Below are 7,945 nucleotides of genomic sequence, written 5' to 3' on the forward strand. Positions count from 1 at the left end.
TGGTTAGGGGCCGTCATTGTAGTGCGTATTTAATGTGGCTTTGCACTCTGATGATGTAGGAGAAAACATTTATTAAAAAGTCTATTTAATTAGGTAGAAGTGTTGTCTATATTTATTTAAAGTTGCGCATTTTGATATGACGTCACATTTCTCCCCCCCCCCCCCCCTCGTCACACATCGTCACAAATGTCTGACCCCCTCCCCCCCAGGTGCGTGACGTCATTTATGGACGGCCCCTAAAAGTTGGATCCCAGCTCACGGGCCTTCATTGGCACTGCTGGCTACAAGCACTTGCCCCCCAACACTGTTAGAGCCTACACGGGGGTCGGGGGGAACCTTTGTCTTTGTGTGGGGGGCGTGACATCGTGACTCGATCCACGGATCGATTTGGCAAATGAATCGAAACGCGCGACGATTAATCCGCGAAATTTGACGAAGAACCCGGTAGCGGATTTGTTTTTTTTCACGTTTGTTGAGGGTGGATCGAGCGAGCGGGAATCGATCACGATTAAGCACGATTATCGATCCACGATGGCCATATATGGGGGGTGGGGGTGGCAAATCTCTGATCGGTGGTTTCATGGCGTGAGCATTTTATCGAAGATTTATGGCGTTGTAGGATTTTATGATTTCGTGGCGTGTAAGAGTTTATGTAAGATTTAATTTTATGGCATTGTGGGTTTTATTTAGGATTTTATGATTTCGTGACTTGTCGGATTTTATGTAGGATTTGATTTTATGGCTTTGTAGGATTTTTATTTTATGGCAGTGGGATTTTATATAGGATTTCATGGCGTTGTAGAATTTTATGATTTCATGGCGTGCAGGATTTTATGGCATTGTGGGATTTTACGATTTCATGATTTTATGGCGTTGTAGGATTTTATGGCATTGTGGGATTTTACGATTTCATGATTTTATGGCGTTGTAGGATTTTATGGCTCGAGTACAGCGCAGCCGCCCCCACGCAAACTGCTCCACTCGGCGCCTCCGCTCGAGGTACCAACATCGATCGGGATCAGAATCACCTGACCACCCCTGCCTTACCTGACCACGCCCGCCTCGCCTGGCCACGCCCACTGGCCACGCCCCCTCGCCTGGCCACGCCCACTAACCACGCCCACCTCGCCGGACCACGCCCACCTCGCCTGGCCACGCCCACTGGCCACGCCCCCTCGCCTGGCCACGTTCACTGACCACGCCCACCTCGCCTGACCACGCCCACCTCGCCTGACCACGCCCACCTCGCCCAGCCACGCCCACCTCGCCCGGCCACGCCCACCTCGCCTGACCACGCCCACCTCGCCTGACCACGCCCACCTCGCCCGGCCACGCCCACCTCGCCCGGCCACGCCCACCTCGCCTGACCACGCCCACCTCGCCGGACCACGCCCACCTCGCCTGGCCACGCCCACTGGCCACGCCCCCTCGCCTGGCCACGTTCACTGACCACGCCCACCTCGCCTGACCACGCCCACCTCGCCTGACCACGCCTGCCTCGCCTGACCACGCCCACCTCGCCTGGCCACGCCCACCTCGCCTGGCCACACCCACCTCGCCTGACCACGCCCGCCTCGCCTGACCACGCCCACCTCGCCCGGCCACGCCCACCTCGCCTGACCACGCCCACCTCGCCTGACCACGCCCACCTCGCCTGGCCACGCCCACCTCACCTGGCCACGCCCACCTCGCCTGGCCACGCCCACCTCGCCTGACCACGCCCGCCTCGCCTGGCCACGCCCGCCTCGCCTGACCACGCCCACCTCGCCTGACCACGCCCGCCTCGCCTGACCACGCCCACCTCGCCTGGCCACGCCCACCTCGCCTGGTCACGCCCACCTCGCCTGGCCACCCCCACCTCGCCTGGCCACGCCCACCGACTACGCCCACCTCGCCTGGCCACGCCCACCTTACCTGGCCACGCCCACCTGACCTGACCACACCTGCCCTGGAGCCACGTGACGTGTCACCTGTTACCTGCCAGAGTGGAGGGGAGAGGTGACCGGACTCTGCAATGTGCCCGAGTTCACACTCACAGCGACGAGGACGAGGGGGCCGATGCATGGACCACTTAGGTTTACAACCTGTCCCGGTTTTCCCCGGGCACACCCTCCTGTCGCTGTTGATTGATAATTGCGAAGCGCTCCCTGATTCACTCCACAGTCACTCGCTCACTCGCCCTCCTTACCGCTCCACTATCGCCTCTACTGCCACAGTCACCGTTCGCCTGAACTCAGATCCCTGATTCACTCCCAGTCACTCGCTCACTCAGAATCTGAATATTTATTGATACTGCAGGACGAATCCGATGAGCTATAAAGCTCTTGCTTCGCACGCGTCCAGTGAAGGGATGGGGTGGGGGGCTTAGCACGTGGTCAGAACGTAACAACAACAACAAAAATTAGTTTTTACGACGACGAGGCAGATGCAATATTCAAATATGCTATGAAAAATATTTTAAACTAATAATTGCTATGCTATGTAAATGAAAACAGCAATTTGCTAAACAATATCTGGACTTGCCTTCATGTAACAATGCATCGATTTGTATTCATATGACTTTATTGATCCCTAATTTCACATTCACAGCGACGAGGACGTGACCCACGTCTGGGTGCGGCATTCGAAACTTCGTACGGAGAGGTGCAAAAATCCATGGCTTCACTGCCATGTGCTGGTCACTGAGCGGAATGTGTTTATCCACGACACTGCGGGTCATAAGAACACTCACCCACCCACTCACTCACCCACTCACTCACCAACTCACCCACGCAACCACCGACTCACCCACTCATTCACTCACCAATCCACCCACGCAACCACCGACTCACCCACCGACTCACCCACCCACTCACCCACCCATCCACTCACCCATCCATCCATCCACCCACTTACTTACCCATCCACCCACTTACTTACCCATCCACCCATCCACCCACTTACTTACCCATCCACCCATCCACCCACTTACCCATCCACCCATCCATCCACTTACTTACCCATCCACCCACTTACCCATCCACCCATCCACCCACTTACTTACCCATCCATCCATCCACCCACTTACTTACCCATCCACCCATCCACCCACTTACTTACCCATCCACCCATCCATCCACCCACTTACTTACCCATCCACCCATCCACCCATCCATCCACCCACTTACTTACCCATCCACCCATCCACCCACTTATTTACCCATCCACCCATCCACCCACTTACTTACCCATCCACCCATCCACCCACTTACTTACCCATCCACCCATCCACCCACTTACTTACCCATCCATCCACCCACTTACTTACCCATCCATCCACCCACTTACTTACCCATCCATCCACCCACTTACCTACCCATCCACCCATCCACCCACTTACTTACCCATCCACCCATCCAGCCACTTACTTACCCATCCACCCACTTACTTACCCATCCATCCACCCACTTACTTACCCATCCATCCACCCACTTACTTACCCATCCATCCACCCACTTACTTACCCATCCATCCACCCACCCACTTACTTACCCATCCACCCATCCACCCACTTACTTACCCATCCACCCACTTACCCACCCACTTACCCACCCACTCACCTACCCACTGACTCACTCGCCCCACTTCTCTTTTCTGCTTTTTCCGATCGCACCGCGCCACTGGAATTCCCTCCTCCCATCATCACCACCACCACCACTGCCACCACCACCGTCATAATTAAACTCTTGCAATCATTACCACCTTGCTACGCCCTTATCGGGTATCCTTTTGTTTTATTCTTCGTCTCACGACAGTGCCGATTGTTGCTGGCCACTCGGCGCGTTGAACTCCGCCACCGCGATGACTCGAACGAACTCCAATCGTACGTGCCGGGAAGTCAGGTTGTACTGTACGATGTGCAAATACCTGGCGATCCACACCGATGCGTGTTGCCGTGACGTCTGAGCGCGATTGGCCTCATCCACGCGGGCGTGGCCCCTGGCTGCACGTCAGTGGCATCCCACGCGCAGCAAACCGACCGACCTCTGACTCTGTCTCTTTATTTAAAGACTATTTTGCACGTTGTGTTTAATGCAAAACAAGCTTTGCCAGCGGTGGGATCTGAGCCCACGCTTCCAAAGAGACTGGAGCCTTAATCCAGCAACTTAGACTGCTCGGCCACGCTACCTGGCCACTGTCACTGTCTCTCTCTGTGTCTCTCTCTGTCTCTCTGTCTCTCTCTGTGTCTCTGTGTCTCTGTCTCTCTCTGTCTCTCTCTCTGTCTCTCTGTGTCTCTGTCTCTCTCTGTGTCTCTGTCCCTCTGTCTCTCGCTCTGTCTCTGTCTCTCTCTGTGTCTCACTGTCTTTCTGTCTCTGTCTCTCTGTGTCTCTGTCCCTCTGTCTCTCTCTGTCCCTCTGTCTCTCTCTCTCTGTCCCTCTGTGTCTCTCTCTGTCTGTGTGTTGTGTCACCAGCAGGGAGCGGTGGCGCAGCGGTTAGCACACTGCACCATGACCCCCCCCCCCTACCGCCGACGCGAGGTTCGATTCACCAACTCAAGTTCAAGTTCATTTATTTGGTGTAGCCCTGTGAGTCATTCGGCTCTTGAATCGGGTGCAACCGCAACAAACAAAAAACAAAAATATGAACAAGAAAACATCTTAAAGTGACTAAGTGCAAACAGAAAATCCAAGAAAAGACAGCAAAATATTGCAGAAAAACCACCGTACACCAACACCCAGCGATGGCGATTGTTAGAAACGCTCCTGGGTCTCCACTAGGTCGACTCGGCCTCGAATGGGCACTCCGGTGCGGTGTGTAAAAAAACAACGCCACTAGGGGAGACAAAGGCGGCCGGGCGTGGTGTTGGCCACCCACCCCCTCGTGTGCCACAGTGCCGGCCTTCATAAGTACTCGCTAACAGCACTTGCCCCAACAGTCCGTTAAGGCTATACGGGGTATCTTTGTCTCTCTGTGTGTGCGTGGGTGTAAACATCGTCATTGGGGAGACAAAGGCGGCCGGGCGTGGTGTTGGCCACCCACCCCCTAGTGCGCCGTGCCGGCCTTCATAAGTATTTGCTAACAGCACTTGCCCCAACAGTCTGTTAAGGCTATACGGGGTATCTTTGTCTTTGTCTGTGTGTGTGTGGCCACCCTGATAAACAGAGCGATGCCATCATCCCTGGACACGCGCTTCGATGAACACTGCAAGCGAAGGCGGCCGTGGGAGGTCAGAGGGCATCAGAATATTTATGTATTTTTATCTTCATTTCCACTGCGGGAGATCATCTTTATTTGTATCTTTCTTTTCATCTTATCTTTATTTTTGTATCTTTATTTTCATCTTTATTTAGAATATTTTTCTCGCCTTTATTGTATCTTTATTTTCATCTTATCTATATTTTCTTATCTTTATTTTCATCTTGATTTGGAATCTTTATTTTTTTTATTTCGAATCTTTATTTTTTTCTCATCTTTATTTTATCTTTATTTTCATCTTATCTTTATTTTGTATCTTAATTTTCATCTTTATTTAGAATCTTATTTTTTTCTTCATTTCGAATATTTATTTAGAATCTTTCTTTTTTTCTCGCCTTTATTTTATCTTTATTTTCATCTTGTCTTTATTTTGTATCTTTATTTTCATCTTCATTTAGAATCTTTTTTTTTCTCGTTTCGAATCTTTAATCCGAAGAGCTTCAAAGCTCTTGTCCTTGTTCTTGTTGTTGCTGCTGTCCACAGATGTGTCCCAGTGTCGGGAGGGGTCAAAAGGTCAGAAGATTCCGAGCCGCCATCGCTGAGGGCCTGGGTTCAAATCGGGGACTCGGCCACCGCGAATCCGGAGTTGATGATCTCACGCCTTCATCCTCAATTACTGCCCACAAAGCGAGCGGCTATTACATGTAATTGGTGTTGACATGCCCCTCGTGTTGGCTAGAGTCCAGCATGGATGTGACGCTTTGTTAGCCCACGAGCAGCGTTCGACTCAAGTTTGTTCGTGATAGCTGGCTCGGCCCATCATCATCCGTCCCACCCTGCCTCCCTCGGGGGTCGATAAAACTAGTACCACGATGTGCGAGGGGTCGATAAAACTAGTACCAACGGACACGTCTTCTGTGAAACAGACGCGCGTACAGACACCCTCCCCCCTTGTCATAGGAATGTGCAATTTCCAGAACTGCCTCAGTCCTGTAAACTGTACCTGAGCAGCGATGTCTCAACAATGCTCATTGTAGCAAAACAAACGTCGCTGTGATCTTGAGTGACGCCCGTGCAGCTGTACAAGTGTGGTCGACCACAGCGCCCCATCATACCTCCTACCCTCAAGGGGTCGATAAAAGAGCACCATTGAAACACTCATTCGCTTCAGAACTGCTGCGTGTCGGTGTCGTGTTCAGTTTGTTGTCCTCCCCCCCCCGAACCTCCGATTATCACGGGTGGCTACGTACGGTGCTAAAGAAGTTCAGCACCACACAAAGATAAAAAGATCCCCCGTGTAGCCTTAACAGACTGTAGGGGCAAGTGCTGTTAGCGAGCGCCTATGAAGGCCGGCACGGCACACGAGGGGGTGGGTGGCCAACACCACGCCCGGCCGCATTTGTCTCCCCAGTGGCGATGTTTACACATCGCACCGGGTACTCATTTGAATCTGAGTCGACCTAGGGGAGGCCCAGGACCGGTTCAGATAATCGTCACTGATGTTGGCCGTGAGCGGGAATCGAACCCGGGTCGCCAGGTTTGTCACGCAGCGCGCTGACCACTACACTACCGCTCCCCCCACACACACACAGAGAGAGACACACACGGACAACATACAGACAGAGACACACACACACACAGAGACACACACACAGAGAGACACACACACAGAGACACACACACACAGAGACACACACACAGAGAGAGACACACACACACAGAGACACACACACACAGAGAGACACACACGGATAACACACAGAGAGAGACACACGGACATACAGAGAGAGACACACACGGACACACACAGAGAAACACACACAGAGAGAGACACACACACACAGAGAGAGAGACACACACAGAGAGAGACACACACACACAGAGACACACACAGAGAGAGACACACACAGAGAGACACACACACAGAGAGACACACACGGACAACACACAGAGAGAGACACACGGACACACAGAGAGAGACACACACGGACACACACAGAGAGACACACACAGAGAGAGACACACACAGAGAGAGACACACACAGAGAGAGACACACACACACAGAGACACACACAGAGACACACACACACAGAGACACACACGGACAACACACAGAGAGAGACACACGGACACACAGAGAGAGACACACACGGACACACACAGAGAGACACACACAGAGAGACACACACACAGAGAGAGAGACACACACAGAGAGAGACACACACACACACACAGAGACACATACAGAGAGACACACACAGAGAGATACACACACAGAGAGACACACACACAGAGAGACACACACAGAGAGAGACACACACAGAGAGACACACACAGAGACACACACACACACACAGAGACACACACATACAGAGAGACACACACGGACACACACAGAGAGAGACACACACACAGAGAGAGAGACACACACGGACACACGGAATGCCCCACATGTCCATGACCGCCGCTTCTAATTAGGATTGGAGGCGACCCCGCCGCGCAGGTGAACACGTCCCGGAATGCACGCGGAGCGTCTGGGGTGGGTGGTGGGGGTGGGGTGGTGGGGGGGGCCGCAATTGGCATCCCCCTCGCCGCACCTCGCATCCCCCTCGCCCCCCCCCTTCGCCCCCCCTCCCTCGCCTCCAACTCAGCACCACACCCCCCAACTCCCCTCCCCCGCCCAGCCCCGTCACACCCCTCCCTCCCCCCTCCCTCCCCCCTCCCTCCCCCCTCCCCCCTCCCTCCCCCCTCCCCCCTCCCCCCTCCCTC

At 53.6% G+C, this 7,945-nt stretch overlaps 1 long non-coding RNA gene across 2 annotated transcripts; it reads left to right on the forward strand.

Moving 5' to 3' along the window:
• Positions 1–557: 557 nt before the first annotated feature.
• LOC144950393 (uncharacterized) lies at positions 558–6,093 on the forward strand. Of its 2 annotated transcripts, XR_013640374.1 has the most exons (5): positions 558–999; positions 2,590–2,643; positions 3,795–3,862; positions 5,143–5,206; positions 5,719–6,093. It is a non-coding gene; the product is annotated as an uncharacterized LOC144950393 (long non-coding RNA). The 2 variants fall into 2 exon arrangements; XR_013640373.1 differs by lacking the exon at positions 3,795–3,862 and having other exon boundaries at positions 2,590–2,714.
• Positions 6,094–7,945: the final 1,852 nt, after the last annotated feature.

Source organism: Lampetra fluviatilis, chromosome 57 (assembly GCF_964198595.1).
Source record: "Lampetra fluviatilis chromosome 57, kcLamFluv1.1, whole genome shotgun sequence".
Lineage (NCBI taxonomy): Eukaryota > Metazoa > Chordata > Hyperoartia > Petromyzontiformes > Petromyzontidae > Lampetra > Lampetra fluviatilis.